At 44.9% G+C, this 22,196-nt stretch overlaps 1 protein-coding gene across 5 annotated transcripts in view; it reads right to left on the reverse strand.

The window, feature by feature from the left end:
- Positions 1–22,196, reverse strand: part of LOC139101155 (uncharacterized) — a 166,145-nt gene that overhangs the window by 139,185 nt on the left and 4,764 nt on the right. For 3 of the 5 annotated variants that reach the window (XM_070654069.1, XM_070654096.1, XM_070654088.1), the window contains exon 1: positions 9,984–10,838. The exons of 1 other annotated variant lie outside the window; for it this stretch is intronic. The gene's annotated coding sequence lies outside the window, so the exon portion shown is untranslated. Of the gene's footprint in view, positions 1–9,983; positions 10,839–12,016; positions 12,363–22,196 lie in introns of those variants that run through there. One more of the 5 variants, XM_070654078.1, reaches the window with a different exon arrangement.

The following is a 22,196-nucleotide window of genomic DNA, read 5'->3' on the forward strand; positions in this document are numbered from 1 at the left end:
AACTTATATATTTCGATTAACGCAATCGTTGTTTCGCTTATAGATACATATAGGAAAATAATATTCTTAATAAAAAATTTTTCTCTCGTGTTAGAAGAGGTGGCGAAGAATTCTATTTGCTGGACGATACAAATCGCAAGTAACTAAAGCCGGGTTTAATGACGCGTCTTTGTCTCGTTACATCCGACAAATGCATCCGATTAATAACGAGAGCCCGTTCACGCATGATTAACCCGTTGTCGTTTTACATGCACGCGTAAATGGCACGTGTCTTCAGAAATTACGATCGAGTGTGAGCGACAACTCGATTTTCTGTTTAATTCGCATCTGCGACCGCCGTTCGCACATAAATAACACGAATTAAAACTCTGACCTACATACGAGCGGAAACAACAAGGTGCACCTAACTTTGAATCATATATATGTTATAAATATTAAACAGGAACGAGCTTGGAAACGCGTACAAGGAATATCTGGTAGTTAAAATTCGAAAATAATTTCTATCTAATAAAATAACATTAAACACAAGAAATTTCATTAAACACAAAAAATTTTATTAACGTAAATAAAAAAAAAATTACATCTTCAAAAAATATAAGTCGATAAAACTTGCGCAAAAAAAAAAGAAAATAAAACTGCCATGCGCTGAATAAAATTTAATTTTTTTATTCGCCAGAATACTAATTAATAAAATTAATGACAAATTAAAATTATAATATTGGCATCTGTCGTTCAGATTGATTAAGCGCAAAACGTACGCCGTATCGCAATAATTAATTATCCACCCGAGTTAATGTTTCACACTCGGGCAAGTTTTTGCTGCAGTTACAAGATCACTCATTTGACACGTGACATCGGGATATGAACTTGCCTCTCTTCTCGTCGTATAAACAGTAAATATCGGATGATAAGAAACCCACTTTAAATCCCTGTGCATTCCCGAGGCGCGACTTGACGTCCGTAGGGTGAAGGGACTTTTCCTGTCGGATGGTCCGTCGGGAACAGAACGGTTTATGTATATGTATATGTAGGTACGAACGGGGGGGCGCAGCCTCAAGAATAGCGGCGGAAAGACGGGGCACGGGATGCCTTCTCAAGATTGAACCCGTCCAATTTCGTGGAAAACGCACACGATCTCACGCGCGCGGCCGCTGGCGTTCGCAAATGGCTAGGACGATCGATCCTTTGATCGGAATAGCCGGAAGACAAACCCGAATAGAGTTCTCTCGCGTGCGACAAAGTTCCCCTCCCCCACCTCCCGGTGTAATATTCGGTCGCGAAAGACAAGGGAACGAAAAGGAGAAAAGGGAACATCGCGATTCAGCGCCGTTTACTGAAAAATCCGTGGCTCAGAAACGCGGAATAACGCGATGCGACAAAGGCGGCAAAAAAAAAAAAAAAAAAAAAAAAAAGAAGAAAAAAGAAAAAAAAACGAAAAACACTGATTAATAATAATGAGACTTGAATCCTTAAAATGCCACGCAAGGTTAATAGACGTGGTAACGAAACGTTCGGCGTTAGTAATCGCAGCTATCCCGAATTGAGAGCGATAGCGAGGTGAAGTACGGTAAGTTAATCGCCTGCCGGGAATAATGAGGAGCAACGACGTTGATTCCCCTCGTTGTAAACTTCCCGTCGGGATCCCGTGTGCTTTCGCGCGCCACGTGAACGTAATCGCGAACGAACTTCGTAACTTCCCGCGTAACAACCGGGAAAACGTTTCGCCGATTGCCGCGAACGACTCTCCCGGCGTGCTCGTTGCTAATTCTCGGGCTCGTAAATCGTCAATCGGCCGCAATCGATAATTAACGGCGCAACACCAGTCGCCGCGTAAGGCATTGATGCCGCGAGAATCGCGTTTAAAAATTACATGACAAATTACTCCGCACCGACGGATATGAAATCGCTCTGTAATAAATTCAATAAATTTTGCAGAAATAATTGTAAAAGTTTCACGCGATTATCAATTGCGGGATTAAAAAGAATTCGTGTAATTTTACACGCAGTTTAGAAAATTATACAATTTTTCTTTTTCTTTTGTATCTACACATTTAATAATGGAATTCTTATAGCTATATTCTTTGTGAAAATTGACCGGATCTTTTTACAGCGCGATTTTACATTTACTGCGGCGAATAATATTTTTCACATCGCACGTGAACGCGCCTGCGTGCGTGAGATATAGACTCAGAGTCTCGGGGATTCCTCGGTATTTCCTTCCCGCTGTTCTTCTCTCTCTTTTTTCATCCCACGCCTTTGTCCGTCTCTGTCGGCTTTATTGCCTCTTTTCCCCCTCCCTGTTCTCCCCCCCTTTCCAAGGTCCTCCGCGTACCGCCACGCTGCGAGTCAGCGACTAAAATTCTCTTGACTTCGGTCGGGATATCTCGACGACCTGTGCACTTTAGCCGAACGATTTCGTCGGAGGGAAACAAACACGCGCTGACAGATATACCCGCGTGTGCATCTTCTCGCGAGAGTTTTCACCGCTCATTAAAACACTCGAATCCAAATCGTACAAATAAACCATTTCAATTAACAAGAATTATATTCTATTTCTTTTTTTCTTTTCTTTTTTTATTCACATACAAATTTTATAAGACTTATTTTTTATCGTAAATATTTTATTCCTCACAAATCAAACGTAAAAAAAAAACACACAGTTTGATAAATATTTTTAATAAAATTAAATTAAATCTTCCCAGCGTTTTTATTTTATTAAATTACGCGACGATAATTCCAGGGCGTTTTTTTTTATTTTCCAACGCGTTACTTCTATCGTCGTCTGCGATACGTCAACGTGCGTAAATGGGACTAATATGCGTCGAGATAACACGATTAAAGAAATGGGAAATAATGTCGAGTAAATAATCTGCTCTGTTATATGCTGAACGGAGTTATGCAGAAATCGTGACATTGAAAGTGTAGCAACACGCGTGTATACATGCGACTATTTATATACGACCACGATCGCTAATGGACCAAGCGGATTTCGAATAAATCCTCAGATTATTATTTTTAAATTTCTCCGTAAAAATTTTCTAGTAAAAATATCTCGAGATTGCTTAAAAAATTTATTAAACTGCATAGTTCAAACAAGTAAAAAAAAAAAAAAAAGTTGTCAACTAATTTATTAGCTTCGTTAAAGCAAGATATTTAAAGCGATGAAAGCAACGCGATATTTCACGTATAATAGCGAGCGACACAATAAAATCTGATTTAAACTCTTTCCAATCGCCACACGAACTTTTGTACGCAGTTTACGGAGAGCAATTACAAAAATGAATTATTTAGCGCTTCATTCTTTTCTCTGAGAAAATCGCGTGTCGAGCATGTGTGGCTCGCGATCGATACTACCTGAAAGAAATTAATCCAAACAGCGCGTTCGTGAAAGAAAAAGAAAAAAGAAAAAAAAACGACTGATTAAAATTTTTATCGCGTCGCGTTGTAATTTCTCGTGAAGTTTCAGCGCCGGCTGGCGACAAAAGATACCGCGGGTCGAAGCGGGAAATCGGAACGCCGACAGAAGGGGTGAGGAGAAAAAAGAGTTAATGCAAATGAATACGGCGAAGTTACGACGCTAATTAAAGCGCGCCGGCTCTGCCATTATGTATTACATGGCGCGGGAGTACGGCCGAATACCAATAATACGAAAAACGCCGCCGAAAAACTGCACCCGATTATCCGAGCCGTAGTTAACGGGCCCCGATTGACGATTCGCGAATTCTTAAACAGCGATCCGGATTAACGTCGTCGTCCTTTTCTGGGGAGGGTGAATCAAACTGCAAGGTGCGTTTTTACAAGCGGGGGGAGGGGGGATAAATTGTGTCAACAGGTGTCCAGCCAAAAGATTCCCCAAAGTCTTTTTCTCAACAGAAATACCAAATTTCGTAGAAGTGAAAGCGAGTTAATTAATCCGTTAATCTGCCTTCGAACGCGCTCGCACGCGGGCATTTTTACTGGACATTTCAATATTTTACGGCGCTCGGAACGTTGTGTAAACAGTGGTACCCGGTCGTGGCTTTCCTTCGGGAAGGACCACTCGTAGGGAATACGTCAAACATCGGTAATCCATAAAGTAATTGCGGCGTAAGTGGAGAAAGCGTGCGCGAAGGCAAAGGAGGAGAATTAAGAGAGAGAGGAAACTCGAGGAACGCGATCGTGCGACGGGGACTGGTCGTTAAACCGGAAAACAAACTATGGGCGAGCAAGGACAACGAGGTTCACGCCGCGAGATGCGGCGATGCCGCGCGACCGCGCAATCCCCCATGTATTGCGCGTGTATATTCGAGAAGATATCACCTCGCGCGCGCATATATTTACTCGAAATATTTCATTTAGCCGGGACGTCATTAGCGAGATAAAATTACGACACGCCGCTCGGTTCCATTTGGCAGTATATTTAGCCGCGCGATGTCGCACCGTGGAGATATTTCGCTATCGGCGCTGCAGATTAGAGATACGACAAACAAAGCGATTGTGATAACACGGCGGATAAATCGATTTTTAATGCACTTTGTTACGCTTCGCTCACTGAAACAATATTACCAGCTCTCTAAAAGTTTGCCGGATTTGTCGAATTGTTATTTTACTGCGAGATGTTCCAAAATCACTGTTTTTTTATTTTTTTTTTTTATTTAACTCTTTTATAAATAAGCAGACTTATTTCGTCCTTTTCGCTTTTCCCCATTTCCGGCGAAAATTTCTGTATACCGCATAATAATGTGATCTATAAACAATCGCGATGAAAATTTGCCAGACACTTTGATCGATCGGTATTAGGGCCGCGGGAAGGAAAAATCGTGAGGGGCTTTCGCTGCGGACAACTTGTCGATACTTGTCAAAGGTGACGTTCCCGGCTGCCTAGACCGCATGAGAATCCGTGTTACAAAATTCGTAAAGCGGTCACGACGCCGCAGGCCGCTGAAGAGAACGCGTTCCGCGTCACCGTACGACTAGAAATAACTCGAAGCCAAAGGCGTCGCCATGCGTGACCAAGAATAGTCGGCATTCATATTCACGGCGACGCGTGGCGCTAATATTGCCTTCACGTATAGTCGTGAGAAGCACAATAACCTGCCCACTGTAATTAGCAACTCTTTTCCCAGATATCGCGCATTACATTCGTATGTAATAATTCCCGAGGGTAAATAACACCGTTGAAATTCGAAGCGTTACAGTATTCAATTATCTCGAACGAGCGAAACCCGTCATTTAAGTGCCTCGGACCTTTCAAGCGCCGACAATTACTAAGCCGAATATATCGCCCGAACGTTTTCGGGAGAGCCACGCGAGTAATTATTTTAAACTGAAAACAAATTAAATATCCCTTGCGTTAGAAATTCCAGACGTATTATATTTTCAGGCTTCGAGCGGGCTGCCTTAAAACAAAAAGTAATAAAATAATTCTAATGTTTGAAAACTCCCGTGAAATATCATTGGAATTGCAAAGTGGCTACGATTAATCGTGCGTTTTTCTCGAAGCTTTCGGGCTAAGAATGCCAGCGCTACACCTCCGCTGAGCGCGAGATCCTTTTTCGGCGCGACGGGGAGGCTGTTCGGGGTCATCGGATCCTTTATTACGACGGCAATCCCCTACTTTCTGTCCTCGGCATCGACCTGCACGCTAACGTTCAATCCGACAACACAGCCGGGTCTCGTCCAGCATGTAAGATTACGCGGACCGGAAATACCTCCAAAAAAAAAAAAAGAAAAAAAACCTGCTTTTCTATTTCTAACCATCTGCATTTCTGGCTCCCGATAACGATACCGCGAACTTGATAAAGGCACATCCTCTCTTTCTCGCTCGCAGAAACTGTTCGCCTTGAAGCGAACGTCGCCTACTTTCCAATCTTGGCGTTTCTTCAAAAGACACCGTCGTCGAGTGCGAAAGTCGCCGAGTACTGCGCGCCGTGAAATTCGCGTTTGGAATAATCCGGCGAAAAAAAAAAAAAAAAAAAAAACGCGCTCGGTGAATTGCATTAACATTTATAAACCCGTATTTTACGTGAGAAATTTCCAATGCGTAGAAGCGCTTTAAATTCTAGACGTGCAACGAAAAATCAACGAATTTAACACGTGCGCTCAATCTCGCGTACACAGTTTCGCAATTCGATTTTGTTATGTGGAGCGTACCCTACGTCGCGTGGAAACAATGATGATACATTGTGCCGTAAAGTAAAAGAGCGTGGAAAATATATTCGTAATAAACGACACGGGGAACTGCAAAATGTCCTGTACGAAACTTTTATATGAAAAAGAAATCGATGCATGACATAACGCACGCGTAATTTATATATCACGAAACAAGAACGGCATTCAAACATGTAAACGCCGGGATACGTTCTAAGCCGATAGCGGTATACAAATCTATACACCGATAAATTTATTTTTAAAAGAGTAGATTAAAAAAAAAAATTTTTAATACTTAAAAATCTGCAGATAACGCGATATACACGCATGAAACGTCAGGTTACGCGGTTTTTTATTTTTTTTTCTTTTTTTTTTTTATTACCTTTCCGTCGTCTCATCCTTCGCTCGCGATAGAACGGAGAGATTCTTCAGTGTCATCCTAGCGACGATAGACTACGAATATATCATGGTGGCTTCTAACCGAGAGCATTGTTCAACGTCAAGCATCCAGACGGGTCCGGGAAGCGAAGGATATGCACACGTTAAATTCGTACTGCGTATATACGTGGCACGCGCGCCGATAAATCTCGCGCTTCGACATCTCCATCTCGAATCGCTCGGATTCCCGCGTTTTATTCCGCCATTATCTCGGCATCATCCCGAAACTGCCGTTCCGATCTGCGTTGCGCTTTCCACGTCGATGCACGAGCACGACAGGACGCGGCGGAATAAGCTTCTCGAAAACCGGAAATATCTCCCCGGCGTTATTGATTGCTTTCCTTTTGTCTTTTTATCAGTCATCACATCGTTACGTTAATACACGCGGAACTATTAAATCAAAGCAACGTAAAAAAGCATGATTCTTTCAATTAAATAAAATATTCTAAAATGCTTTTGTAAAGTTAAACGGCGTAATTAATATCGCGGTAAAAATTTAATATATACAAAAAGTCAGAATACCGCTTAATTTTGTAAGTAAAAAAAAAGAAAAAAATTAATTCGAATCGATTGGAACACATACGTAATTATACGCGAGGAAGAAAATTATTAATAATAATAGAAAAGCTAGTTACAAAATGAATATAATATAAACTGTAATTAATAAAAACGAATTGAAACTTATAGGACAGATTTTATTATCTTATAACATGGAATCGTTACGTTGTCACGTTATATCGATATCTCCGCTGCTCGAGTATTTATATTTGCCAGCTTCGCGCACGAAAAGCCGGAAAATGTCGCGCAACGTCAATATATCCCACCGTCATACGCCGCATGTGAATTCGATATTGCCCGGATTCACCGGCGAGCCCCGTTGCGTTTGTATCCAATTAATCGCGCGCCACTTCGTAAAATATTCCTCGGCCACGCCGCAAAAACACTTTGAAGAATGCTGCCGCGACAAAGCCGCGGTATTTTAGGAGCGTACGGAGTGCGCCGGTTCTACTGCTCGCAACTTGGATCGCGTTTCACGCGATATAACCGAGCGGTAATCCGAACTTCCATTGCTTCGAGCAACGTGAAATTGAACTGCAACGTATCCGCCTGTCAACTCATAAATTATCACGCGTTTTATGTCGGAAAGAAAAAAGGAAAAAAAAAAAAAGAAAGAACAAGCGTAGGTGCGCGTTTAGGCGGACGGAATCTAGATTTAAAAGCGGTGTTCAACATTAATTTTATAATATTTCCTTTAATACTAAGTGCAACACGGTATTATATATTATTATTTAACTTTCGTTCTTTTCTTTTTTTTTTTTCTTTTTATCCCCAAGTGTAAAAAGACAATATAAATGCCACGTGCACGCCCGGATGCATGTACCGTAAAAAAAAAAATTGTCCAGGGTACAATAACACTGCGAAAATTATTCACAATTTATCACAAACATTTGCACGATTTTTATTAGTAGTATTATCAATTGTGTGAGCGTGAAAAAAGCGTTGTTATAAAAATTGCGACGTGAGGACGGCACGACTCTTTTAAATTCGCGTAATTGATAATGAACTTTTTTTTTTCCGCAACGTAATTTTACATCCGTTGCGGCGGGCGATTTACATGTAATTTTTTTTTCTTTTTTTCTTTACAAGAAACCCCGCGATCGTCCGCTCGAGGACGAGATCGATCGGCGGCGGCCGCCGGCTGATGTGCCGTGCCAGAAATAATATCGTTCGCGGCGAAGAGAGCGCGAGCTATACCGTGACCGAGCGACATCCGAGTCTCGAATCGCTTTCTCCTCGGACGCGTCTGAGATATTTCCATTTCCGCGACACACGGCCGATATGATTCCACGAATCGTCTCGTTTTTCCCGCCCGGTGAAATACGCTACTCTCGACCGCGTCAGATTGCGCCCGTCGTCGATTTGCCAGTTTTTTTTTACCGATCAGCTGGCTCGTGCACGTTATTCAGATATCCACGGATAATGCTCGAGACTTGCGATTATCGATAATTAAAACAAAAAAAATTACTCCCGCCCGATTCACGTTACACGTATTTCCGCGTTTCGGGAAAAAAGCGAAGTTTGCGTAATCGAAAATGTATCCGCGTCTCTTCATTTTTAATTAAACCGAAAAGCACTACGCGCACTTGGGTTTTAATTTATCTGAATGTAAAAAGCGCCGCACTTCCTGTCGATTAATTTCCATAGTTGCGTATAAAGTAATCGGTTCAACGACGATAAAACAATAACGTTCCAATTCCAATCGTCGGCATTTTTCACGCATTCGGAATGCAAGCATATTAATTTTTTGCAGGACGATTTTTTTGGCAGCCGAGCGAAAATGATTTTCTTCAACGCGATACGATTAGCGGGTCTAAATAAATGGAATATAATTACCAAGTCTGAATAAAGTCGGAATACAGCTAGCGAACCGAAATAATACGTGCGATTTTATTCGAAGAAATTTATAGTGTCACTTATCGAATTAAGAAAATCGATTTTCAATGCTGGTTCTCGACAGATCGGTCGCACTTCAGCCGAACTTATTTCGCACACCACGCAAGTGCTGCGATACGAGAATAGAAATAAACGGCGTTTAACTTATCAATCGTTCTCCAGTAAGATCTAACTCGACAACCGCGGATTTATGGCGCTTTGCAGCGCGAGATCTCTGCTCGGGGTATTTTTTTTTTTTTAAAGATAATTCGATTTAGATGCAGCGTCGAAAGAAACGAGATAATAAAAGGTGTGAGAATACAGACTTTCGTCACCGAAACGACTTGTCGCGTGCGGATAAGGGGAAAACTGTGACTGCGGTGAGAATTCGCGTAATTAAGCGCGGTATTTATGCGAGCTGCGACTGTTGTCGAGCTAAATTACAAACGACGAAGTAAGATTCATTGTAGCGTTACCAATCGCGAGGGTAATGATACGCAATTTCACGCGAGGCATCACTCGTCCGTATTCCGGCGATCTCGCGAGCGAAAATCGAAAGACCGGAGAGAACTTTTCCCGCGTGTCGAGTCTCCGTTGGCGAACGAGACGTCACATCCGCCCGCCGATAGCGTTAGGGCTTATCGCTTCCCCCAAGACGGCTTATCAGGTTCCCGATTTTCACTCGATCGACACCGGCCGTCGGCTCGCGACGGCAAAACGCCCGCGAGAGGAACAGTTTCCGAATCGCGGTTTCCGATATCGCTCCTTCGCGCGCGATCGATCCCCGACGGACTTTCAACCGGTCGCGACGCGCGATTCCGCGGCCGCGGACACGACGGCCGCAAAATAACAAGATGGCAGCCGATCGAGAGCGATAAGCGCGACCAACGTTGGTCCGTTGCGCGCTTCAGAGATCACGCGTCGATTCCGCGAAACGAGAGAAAGAGAAGCGAACGCGATGAACGTGCGGCAAAGAGACTCACCGGGGCGACGATCCAGCTCAGTTTGCCGACGGCTAACGCGGTGACACCGGCGATCGGGGTATCCAGTACGATAGTACCGAGCGTATCCAAATAATCCACAGACGCACACATACACACACAGGGCCGAGAGAAACTGTCGTGCACTGATAGGAAACTCACTTAACGTGAATTCGCGGCGGGGCGAAGGATACGCGCGCGAGCCCGGCGCCGCGATTCACTGATCGCCGACGACGAGGGGGCAACACACTGCCCACCGCGCCGTTATCGCCACCGAGGGACGCGAAGTGAGCGGCGAGACGGTGAGAGCGCGAGCGCGGCACTTTCTCGCGACGCGCACCACTAATAATACATCGCTACGTCAACGGTAATGCCCGGCACGGCCATCATTGGGCAGTGCCGCGTCGCCGTTGCCCGTCCATGCGTGCATGTGTGACCGTATCCGAGAGGCGCGCACACTACTGACGCGGGAGAGCCACGGTAAACTTCGGACAGACGAGCGCCGTCGAGCGGCGAGCACGCGGTGTGCAAGTTTCACGCGCCGGAAGGACGCGGAACTGCCGTCGCGGGTAGAACGACCGACTAGCGTTAGCAAACGGGCCCTGCCGTCCGGTTTTCACGCTACCACTGCCGGATTCCGTAGTCGCGGAGCAGGCCGAGGTCGAAGCGGAGCGTAAATCCGTGCCGCGCGCGAGCTGGTGCGAGACTGGCGGCCGCCGACGGCGGTGGACGGAGGTGACCGAGCGCCTCCGCGCCGCACCGACACCGCACGAAAACGCACGAGGCCGGCCGGTAATGCCGATGATCGAAGAGCTTCCCTACCATTTTCCTCGCTGCCAACCGACACCCCTCCAATCCCTCCACCCGAACGCGCCAGCGACGCAGGGCTCGACGGCAGATAGATTACGTGTGCGCACGCGCGCACGACCGACCGACCGACCGACCGACCGACCGAACGAACGAACGAACGAGCGAGCAAGCGAGCAAGTGCGCTCGATCTCCCCTGATGCGAACGCGGTTTCATTACGTAAAACAAGTGTGCGTCGGCTCGAACCCCGCGCGCGCACTCCCGATCCGCCCGTCGGCGAGGAAAACAAAACACGTCGCATCCGTGAAATCTGTTTCAATCTGTATCCCGTAAGTAAATCGGACGATCATCTGGGAACCGACCTCGTCGGGGAAAAAAAAAAATCGTCGACGATCACGACAAAACGCGCCTCTCGAATTCACGCCGAGCGGGCCCTCAATACGATCGCGACGCGTCAGTCGACGTATTGACAAACGCGTCGGACACTCGACGACGGGATCTCGAGCCGCTGGTGATTCACCGAGATAACACCGCGACGTTTCGCATTCAGTCTCGACACGTGGAATAGTTTCTTTCACGTTGAAACTTGGCTAATTCCTTGCTTGTGACGTCACTCTACCTTCGTCACTTATGAAACAGCGAGGGCCGAATGACGTCACGAGTGAGAATGATCCAAGTCTTGATAAGGATGAAAAACGACCGATATCTCGAAGACGCGTTCAACCTAACCTAACCTAACATGTATGGAGAAAAAAGTTCCCAAACGGAGAATGGTATTCTCCCATGCTTGGGCAAAGCGATCGCGTTAATTTGAATATAAGCTCTAATTTGGAATAAATTCTGTTCAAACTTAGGAAAACTTGGTCGCGGGTTAAGACTTGCATATTCAAATTAGCACCTCGTCCCGCTTACGTGTGGGAATAACATTCCCAATTCGAGACCGGCCCTTTTTCCGCTCGCCGCGCGCGTGCTGTTCGCTTCCGACGGATTCGACGGATCGTCCCTACGTTTTACGCTTATCTTTGCGCCAATTAGCTCGCGCGTTTCCGCAATTAATTCCCGAAGTAGCGCGTGTCGCAATAACGCATCTTTCACGCTCGGATAAAAACGACGTCGGGAAAACACCAAGCCGCCTTCCTCTCACGCTCGCGTCCCTCTCGGCGTGGCGACGAGACGTTAGTACGTCGTGTACGCGTTTCATCTCGCGAAAAGTAGACGGGCATCTTACGAGATTCTTCCGCGTTTTCACCTTTCTATCTACGGAGTTGCGTTTAACCCGCGCAAAACGGAGCGCGAGCGACGAGCGCGGAAATCGAGCGACGCGCTTGGCCCGAGGAAAATCGCGGCTGCTTCCCGCTGGGGCGGAACTCGGTGTCGTCGGGATAGGAGGGCAGGGACACGGGGATGACGAGGGCGAGCGGTTCGCGGAGCGAGGGGAAGGGTGATACTACCGGGGGAGAAACGTAGGGAGAGAAAGAGAAGGAGAGAACGAAAACGGAGAGCAGCGTGACGGAAATTGTATTTCGAAACAACCGCGACGGAGATCCGACACAAACTGAGAGTCGCCGAGCTGCTGATTGCGGCCGATAGCACATTCTTCCCCCACTGTCCCTCCACTCGGCGCGCAGCTTCGCCCCCGCTTCGCCCCGCGCGTTCTCGACCACGCAACGTTCGACCTCCCGTCGCGTTCCACGTCCATCCCCGCTCGCGTCGCAAATTTACCCGCCGTCCCGTTTTCCCCTGGCCGCTCTACGGCCGCAGCCGCGAGAAAGTTTCTGGTGTATCGCTGGATGTTTACTCGTTTACGGCCAAATCTGCGCGCGACCTTGCTGTAACGGAGGGAACGCCACCAAAAACGGGCCGTGCGAAAGTGAAAAATTCATTCCGATGATCTTCGCTTCGTCGGAAGGATGCATGCGAGTTCGAAAAACGTGTACGCTTGGTATTTCGGGAAAGCGAGGAAAAAAAGAAAGAAAAAGAGCAATCGGTTCGTCACGGAGATTCACACGTAAAAATATGTGAAGTATATAAAACGTATTAATATCTCTAAGAAATAAAAAAAATTTTTTTTTTTTTTTTAATTATCGTATAATTAAACTGCATTTAGTTTGATACGTATTGAAGCTATGTCACGTAAGTGTTATACGTACTTACATGACGCATACAAAATTATATGTAATAAAGTTACGCGCTTATCAAAATACATTTTCCATCGGTTCAACGTATCGACGCCGATCTAAATGGGATACCCGCTCACGCGCCTGTTTATTTCGCCCGCAATTTTCGAGCGATTTAAATATTCAGCCTACAAAGCATCTCTCTCGCTACCTCGGCGCTTGAATATTAAGTTATCGGCGGGAGTATCGAATTTGTTGCCCCAATTTTATCTCCCGATCAATCGCGTGATCATCAACGCGTCCCACGCGGTCTTTAACGTGCAGCGATAACGTTATCAAAAGTGACCGGGCTGAATCTCGTGATATCGTCGTGGGTTGAACGTTGAACGAGCCCAGCGTCACTCGTCACTTTCGTCTCGCAATCTAACGCGACGTTGGCGGAGTCGATCATCCGCCCGAGCGGAAAACTCGCGGCGCTTTGCAGCTTCGAAGCAGCGCGACGAGAAGCGGGCGATCTCGTGATTTTCACGACGCCGTTTCCGAGCTGCACCGACCTCGCCAAGGCGGGTGACGTGATTTAAAAGAGGAATAAAATATCGGTGCCGTCGTCAATTACGTGTTTCCCGCTCGCGCGATAACGTGCGGTTCTTCGCGCGCGGCGAACACATCTCTACGCGCCGAAATTGATTTTCCGCGAGGATGACGAGCGTCCGCGAACCGCGGCGGCGAAAAGCGCAATTTGCCGGCGCGCACGCGATAAAACAATCCCCGGGTAAGTCCGACGCGACGAAGAACAGGAGGGTACACGCGTCTCCGAGTACGTAACGCGACGTGCGCTCGACGCGGCTATTTCTTGACGGAAATTTTCTTTAAGATTTAAAGGGACAAGCTTTTCGCGATAAAAGCGTCGTGTAACTCATTGAAGCTTGAAAGCAACAAAATACTTGTTCTTTCTCCTTCGACTTTTTATATCGTAAAAAAAAAAAAAAAAAAAAAAAATAAGTAGTTTTACACCCACGTTTGTCGAAAACTTTCTCATCCGCCTGCGTAATAAAATAAATGTAAAGGAGGACACGTGTGGTTACTTTAAAGCGTCGAGGAAACTGTAACTCCAAAGCGATATCGCCGTGAGATCTTGCGCGAGATATTACGAGAGAATACTTAATTCAGCTGCAAGTTGATAACGGCTACAGATAAACGTTGTAAATCGAATTAATGATCATTTACATTCTAGTACGTGTGGCGGTCGTTAAGCACGGAACGTAAAGATATTCGTGCGCGATCACTACGACATATGATGTCAGATTAACATGAACGGGCATTATAAATGAAGAGTCTAACGCAGACAGGTGAATCGAGGTACGGGTGAGAGAAAGAGCAAGAGAAAGGAGGCAGGGAAGCAAAACGACGAGATAGCTAGAGGAGGAGGTACATAATGTAGGTCGTGACCCAAATCGCATTCCCCGACCTCTATTCGAATCTTTCGCAATTCGCGAAGATGTTCAATGAATTTCAAAGAGTGCTTTCAGTTAAAGAACTTTTCCACGTAGCGAACAAACAGATTCTTCTGCCGCTAGCCGTACAATCGTGACAGAAACGCGACAAAGCGCAACTTGATGCGCATTGCGTTTTGAAAGAAATAAATAATAAAAAAAAAGGAAATTCGTAAATTTGTAACAAAAAAATTTATCAGAGAAATATCACGCAAGAATCAATCATTAAATTATTTTATCAGCGATATCGTGCGCGTCATCGATTGCTAATTCGCGTACGGCATATTACGGATCGTTGTACGTCGCTGAGATAAAGCCGCGTTGGCGATGAAAAGGAGAAAAAAACCGGTGACGCGGGGCGCGGCTAATTGGATCGGGAGCACGTGCGGCGAGTTTCCCGGCTCGAAAGCGCCGCGAGGAGTTTCTCAGCGGCCGGGTAGCCTTGACGGCGCGAGAGCACCTGATTCGCAACCGGCGGCCCACCCGAACGACGCGGGGCAAGGAAGGCGAAGTTGTCCTTTCATCCCTGCGAGCGATCGTCGAGCATAAGGATCCAGCATCCAGCTCGTTCCGCTACGCGCGCTCGCAGACGTTTTCCCCTTTACCCCTCCGACCGACCTTCCCCCCTCGATTGCCCACCGTTGCCCTCCGCGTTCTCTTCCCCCCCCCGCGCACGCGGCCCCACTCTCGACCTCGCCGCGCTCTTTCCTCCACCCTGCCGGTCCACGGAGTTCTGTAACGGCGCGACGACACGTTCACGTTCGCTAACACGCGTAAGCGACGATCCACGCGTGCACCGTTCGCAACGAACGGGCCTTCATCGCGTCGCCTGGCCGCGGGACGTGATCGCGAAACGCGTTGTTGCTAAGTTACACGATCCCCCGTCACTGTTCTTCCGTACCCATCCTTCGCACGTGTACGTTTCTCGCGTGACCGTCACCGAAACCCAAGTGTCCGCTTCGCGTATCTGGCCTCTCTCTTACTTTCGTCTCGGAAACGCGGATCGGAGCTGGGAATCGTCTAAACGCCGGCAGTCTGATAAACGCCTCCGGGGGTTCGCTTCGCAAACAATGTCGAGCAAGAAACGGGAACGAAAGGCGGCGGCGGCGGCGCGGACGACATTGCGTTAGATAACGCAGCCTTGCGACGTCATCGTGCGCGTGGGAACGGTGGCTGGATGCCAAATCGAGTGTATCGCCGACGGCCTGGGTTGCGCCAGTTGGCCGCGCTAAATATACGAAGAGCGAGAACGAGAGCGCGAGGTGGAGGGCAGCGAGAGGGGAGGTATAATAACTTCCTATAACGGCGCGCCGCGCTTTGTTTCTTCCATTAAGCCGTTCCCCTCCTCGTCTCTCGGCGCGCAACGATGCGGTTACTCCATAATAGTGCGTGCGTCCCGGCGTATCGGTTTCGAATCGCGATGGACGTTTATCGTTCTCGCAATAAAGCCCGCATCAGGCGCGGAAGCACCTTCTCCCGTGCCGCGCGTTCTGCTTTTCAGAGTTTACAACCGTCGGCAACCGATTGCCCGAATTCCGTGGTCCGTCTTCCGCCGAGCGGAAACGGTAGGTCGCGATTTTGCGCGCGGCGTACTTTCCACGCGGGATAGAAAAATTTCGCCATCGACCGAATCGGACAATTAACCGAAAAAAAAGAGGAAAAAAAAAAAAAAATTATTAAGCTAATGGGATATCGGAGATAAACGCGCAACAAGTAGCCCATACGTCATGCTGAAAAAATACCACGCCGCGGCCGACTTTCTATTAACGGATGAACGAAATGAAAATTCGCGCATGCTAATTGACGTGCCGGATTACTCTCCGTCGAACATTCGCGTCAATATTCCGGACGATCGTGATACCTTCGCTGAATCTTTTATGAGATCATCGCGAAAACCACGTGACATTACGCGGTCCACCGGCTGTAATTATTCCGAGAGGATTAACTTTCGTGCAACTAGGTATTTAAAAAAACATTAGCGAGTAAACGATATTCATGCAATAGCGGAAACGTATTATTAAATGATTTTAATAACGTACGTTATTAAATTTTTATCACGAGTATATTTAACAGTTTTTACAAATATATTTTTAACAATATTACTCCGTTTTATTTTTTTTATATTTTTTTTTTTCCGAGGGAATTGGTTCGGCAATTAATAACCCGTGCTAATTACGGAAGCGCTCGGGCCTGCTTAAATCGTTTTCTCATAACGAGATCCGCGACACCGCACGTGACCACCGCAAATGAACCCTACTTGTGCCGCACTCGGGGAGGATAGGTCAAGTAACGCGTCGGCAATGCATTCGTGCCCCATCAAACCGGCATCACGATCAACGCTCCGTGCACACCTGGCTCATATACAGGGTGTCGTCAAACCCGCGTTTAACGAAATCCTTTAATTGCCGTCCCGTAGTTTACACGGAACTTAAATATCCCCCAATATTCATCGATATTCACCATCTCGGTTTAATTACGTGTCTTAAATAAAAGTCCGCATTCAGCGGGATTCCTTAATTAATCGCTCGCCAACTCGTTCAAGAGCCAGATAATATTCTTTTCTTTTTCCACAATTTTTTTTCTCTTTCAATATTTTGATCTTGATAATTATATTGAATTGAAACTGCTTGAATAAAGTAAAACACTTCGCGCTTAACAGAGCGTGACATCTTATTGTACAAAATATCGAAAGGAGACTTATTTTAAATATTTTAAATAATTAAAAACACGCTTAAGTAATTCGGTATCTTTTGCCCTTATATTCCGTCAAGAATTTATTCGTATTTTTTATCTTGTACATTTACGATTTGATAAACAAAATTATTGCAAAAATTACTGCCACTCTTAATCATCTGCGATCGAAGCGGGCCGGTTTTCTTGTTCCGAGTAAAAGAAATTCATCGCGTAGTAATTAATCTGCAGAAAATTTGTGTGAAATAATCGCGAAAGGTCAACGACCTACGCATGCAATCGCCGATTGACCGCGTCACTCTCGTGTATACGGAGAGGATCGCTTGTGCGATGGACTGAGGACTACAGATATCTCGAATTTCCCTGCGCGCGACTCAACTCCGGTGGCTTTATCTGACCGGATTCGCCTACCTGCTATTCCCGGTTGCCCGAAATTCGTCGGTCTACCGAGAAACGTTACAAAATTCCATCGAGATTCTTGAACTCGCCTGACTCGACAGAAGGATGTTACGAAGCTACACCAGTTGTTGTCCGGCGGTCTTTTGTGCAGCGAATGTCGCGCGCGCGTTTTAAAGAAAAATCACGTAAAATATCTCAGCCCAATAATCTATCTGGAAATATGCGCTCCTTGAAGACACTCCGTAAATCTAAATATTCTAATAACGTATGTATAAGAAACACAATTCCTGTCACTTTTTTTAACGATCCGTTTGAAAATCCAACCTATGAGATTTTTTTTTTGTCTAGTAAGAAAGTAAAATCTTTGAGAAGATCTCACAATGGATGCTCTTGCTTAAGTGTACCTTTTATGATAATAACTTCCAAAGTCTTGTTTGGGTTTCTCTAGATAGTTGTTTTACTGGTACGTTACGAAGGACGATTATTTATCGTCTTGTCAAGATAAAAATCATAGATTGGCATTTTTTTTAGGAAGAAAGATAAAATTATTAAAGTAAAAAGAAGAAAAAGAAGTCATAAAAAAGTTTTCCAACGGCTCGGAGTCCTCGCGTTAGCTTTTATTTATGACAAAGTTACGAGGGTTTGATTACTTTGGTTCCTTTTGCGAAAAGAAGTTAAATTTTATTGAAAAGTGAACAAACTACCGGTTTACCGACGTCACATAGAACTGGAATCGACTTCGAAAAAAAAGAAAAAAAAAAAAAATTTAATCACCACGGTAAATATTTTCATCGCGATAAACGCACAGGTTCTCTAATGTATGAACAAATATACGAATGCACGACGTATGTACGTCACGATTATCCACATGATCGACGACGAAACAATCGGCGCGTCTGTCTACGCGAAATGTTAATCGATATCTCTTGAAATGGGACGCCTACTACATCGTAATTATGATCCTGCAATGGCAGTTTAATCTATAATCGCATAATATATTCAGATGCTCCATTTCATTAATGACTGGACGTACACTATAATTGAATTGCAATAATTACGCCAATGCCGCGCTGATTTCCCGACCGACAAAACTAAAACAAACGCGAGAGCACGTATATCTGCGTAAATTTAAACACGTAAGCGACTCTCTCTTTCTCTCTCTCTTTCTCACTTTGGGTTTTAATTTCAAATCCGGTATGTATATTTCCGCTAAATTTACTTTCAAGGAAAAAAAGAAAAAAAAATCTTCTCGAAAGTGGAATTAAATAACTCGGTCACACGTTTATGGATTTTTTTTTTTTCGCCGACGATGGAAGAAAGATCCTCGTAATTGCGCGATAAATTTGAAACACACGCCTGGCTAAACGCGAACGCGGCTCATGGTTTGTCAAAATATTACGGGCGCAAATATCGATCCTTTGGTCGTTGACGTGTGGAACAGCTCGGCGAGTCTCGATATGCTAAAACACGAGGAGACGAATGCAAACGAGCAGCTTGTCTATTTTCCGTAGGATTTGACCTCGATAACGACACACTTTTACCTGCGCCTCCTTTCTTTTTTTTCTCTCTCTCTCTCTCTTTTCTCTCTTTCTCAGCAGGTTGCCCCTTTTCATCGTACCTACGAAAAGCCTTTAAGTATTTTACATAAATAAATCTACTCATTCGTGCGTCATGTAAAAAACGTTCACTTTTCCCATTTATAAACTCCCAACGAATCGTTCACCATTTATTTTTACTTCTGAACTTTTCTATTTATAATAACTAATTATTGTACAATATATTTTGCATGCTTTGCTACGCAAATAAATCGGAGCTTAACCACATTACGTAAAAATTGTCCGGAAAAATCATTATTCAGAAAAAGAAGAAAAAAAAAAAATAGACTGAATAATCTTGAATGAACTAAATAATCAATGCGATAAAAATATAATCGAAAGCATCTGGTTTTGGAATAAAATATCCATCTCATTAGTGCGTTAATAAGAGGTATAATAAATAGTGGTGTATACATGAATGGAATGAGAATAGAATTAAGCATATTATAATGACAATACGCGTTTATTTTCAAGAGATCGGAATTATAAACGAGGTTCAAATATGCATTCAATCCTTCACCAATCTTCTTTTTCTTCTACGCGAGTTTAGAATCGCGATTGGAAACGTGTAAGCTTAAAGTTTCAGCTGGCCATAACTCTTCGGTCACTTATTCACGGCTGTCACAACAAAAATCTCTCTTTTTCTTATCTCTATTCAAAACGCTCTCGTAAATTATGTTTGCGTACGTACACCAATAAAGTGCCATTAAACGACATTACTTATTAAAATCCCGAAAATGAATCTATGATGTCAACATTATACAAATTTAATTGACATGCAGGAAATTACCGTTAATAGTAATCGATTAAAAAAAGAAACAAGAAAAGCTATTATTTTATTTACAGATAATGCAATTATTAAAGCAAGCTCGATTCCCATTTTACTTCCAAATAATATTAATTCACTTGCTACCTTCATTTTCTCCGCGAATTTTATTGAATGAGAATTCTCGATTCCTCTGACTTTTAAACTGGATACATTATTTTACAGAGTAAAGATTAATTTTTTTTGAAATATATTATTTGAAATTTCTTGAATAAATACGTGTCATATAAATGCATAATAAATATCATTTCGCTTTTTTCTTTTTCTTTTTTTTTTTTTTACGTTCCACCTTCTCACTTTTATTTTGATTCTCGCGACTCCGAGGTCTAACCACTTTCTCATCTAACCAGCATCGTATCCCTGTCCTTCCTTTCCCTGTCATCATTCTTACGATGTGAGAATCGCGTCGTAGCGGACATACTACACGAGGGATAACGTACGACGCGCAATAAGCTCGCGACTTGCGATTTTTCGCCCGTCACGTTGTGCGTGTCGTAAGACGCCGGTTATCAGGCATTTTGCGACAGCGAAACTGAGATGGAAGAAAGAAAAAATAGAGAAAGAGAAAGAAAGAGAGAGAGAGCCAGCCTATTAATAATCTCGCCTGAAATTCTTATGAATTTAGAATGAACTTTAATGCCTTCTTTCCTTTCCCAAAGCCACGTCAATTAAGCAACAAATTATAAGCGATGATAAATCAACAGATACATTCGTTCGCATAGATTACTTTGACGAGAAATATTTTTAAAACATAGATGCATCGCAATAATTATTTATTTTCCGATCCGCAGGGACGTTTAAAATTAATCTACCCACGCGAATAAATTTAAAAAAAATTTCCTTTTTCCCTTCGCCGCAATAATTCTCACGGTGAAGTAAATTGTAACTTCGATACTTCAAATTTCTTCCCGTTCGACGGTTATTCAAAGAACATCGAAACCGATAGCGAAACAGAGAACCGGAAAGGGAGAGAAAGTCGGACGGAAAAAGCGGGAAGAAAACGGGCGTGCGCTTAGCACTGACTAACCCCGTTTGGCAGCAAAGCGAGAGAAATCCATTCCAAGGCGCGTTGAAACATTACCCAAACCATCTCACCGGCGCGGAGCTCTGAAGCCCAGCCATGGTTGCCATAGTGACCGCGTCCATCCACCCCTCGTGCGCAATCCCCCACGATCCTCCCTTCTCACCTCTCGCCCTCTTCTCGCTGTGGCCATCCCTCCCGCTCTCTCGTCCACCTTCGCCATCCTCGCCATTCCTCACCCTCCACCCTTCGAGCCCGCTATCCGCCACCGACGTCTCCCTGCACGTCTCCCTACCCTCCCTCCCCCCGTCAGTTCTCGTCGTTTTCTCTCTTCTCACCCCAGCTTCTATTTCATACCGAGCCCTCCCCTTTCGCCCTTTTCCCCCATCGGCCCTTCTCCTCCTCTTTTCCGACACAACGTCAGCCGATATCAAACTGCGATATCAATTACCACGACAGCAAACTACCGCACGAAACTCGACGATGAATTTACGGGTCGGAGCACGTGTTTTATGCAGTTTATCGGCCGGCGGAGTGAATATTGGGACGAGGCAGGTAAACGCTCGCATTCACGCGCGCCGACTTACCCGTGACAATCGTCGCGCCGTAATTCGGCACGCCGAAAAAAAACCTCTCCCGCGTTTATTTCGCGTTTAATAGGATCCTTCTCGTTCGGAAATAATTTCCCCGCGCGCGCAAATCTTGAGGAATAAAAGGGCTGCGTTAAAAAAAAAAATAAAATTAAAAAAAAAACGATCCGCTTACTCGCGTTCTTTTACTTTTTACCGTCGGACTTGTTTGAATCGGACGCGTAAACGTAGAGCGTGTCGCGGACGTGTTCGATAAGCCTTAAAATATTAGATTTAATTACGATCACGCGTACCAATTAAACGCACGGCGACGCTGGCCGACTCGGTCTCGTTCCGCAATCGCGACATTTGCGCTAATGGGCGAAAAATTTGGAAATGACAGCCTCCCCCCCGTTCGGATAGCCGAGTTAATGGCTAATTAAAACGCAACGAACCGTTCTGGAATTATACAATCGGAATTCAAATGTATTGCACTACCGTAATTCACTTCGAGTGCGCTAATCCCACGAAATACGCGGCATTATTTGTAACAACTGAATCATATTACGGCGTTCCATTAAATCGTTACTTAAATCGCTCGTCCCGGCGGTTCGTGCGTCACTCTTGGTTTACAATCCGAAATTGATAAGTAATTTGGATGCAAAATTAAAAGTTTAATCTACGAATGCGATATGAA

This window comes from Cardiocondyla obscurior, linkage group LG01 (assembly GCF_019399895.1).
Source record: "Cardiocondyla obscurior isolate alpha-2009 linkage group LG01, Cobs3.1, whole genome shotgun sequence".
Taxonomy (NCBI): domain Eukaryota; kingdom Metazoa; phylum Arthropoda; class Insecta; order Hymenoptera; family Formicidae; genus Cardiocondyla; species Cardiocondyla obscurior.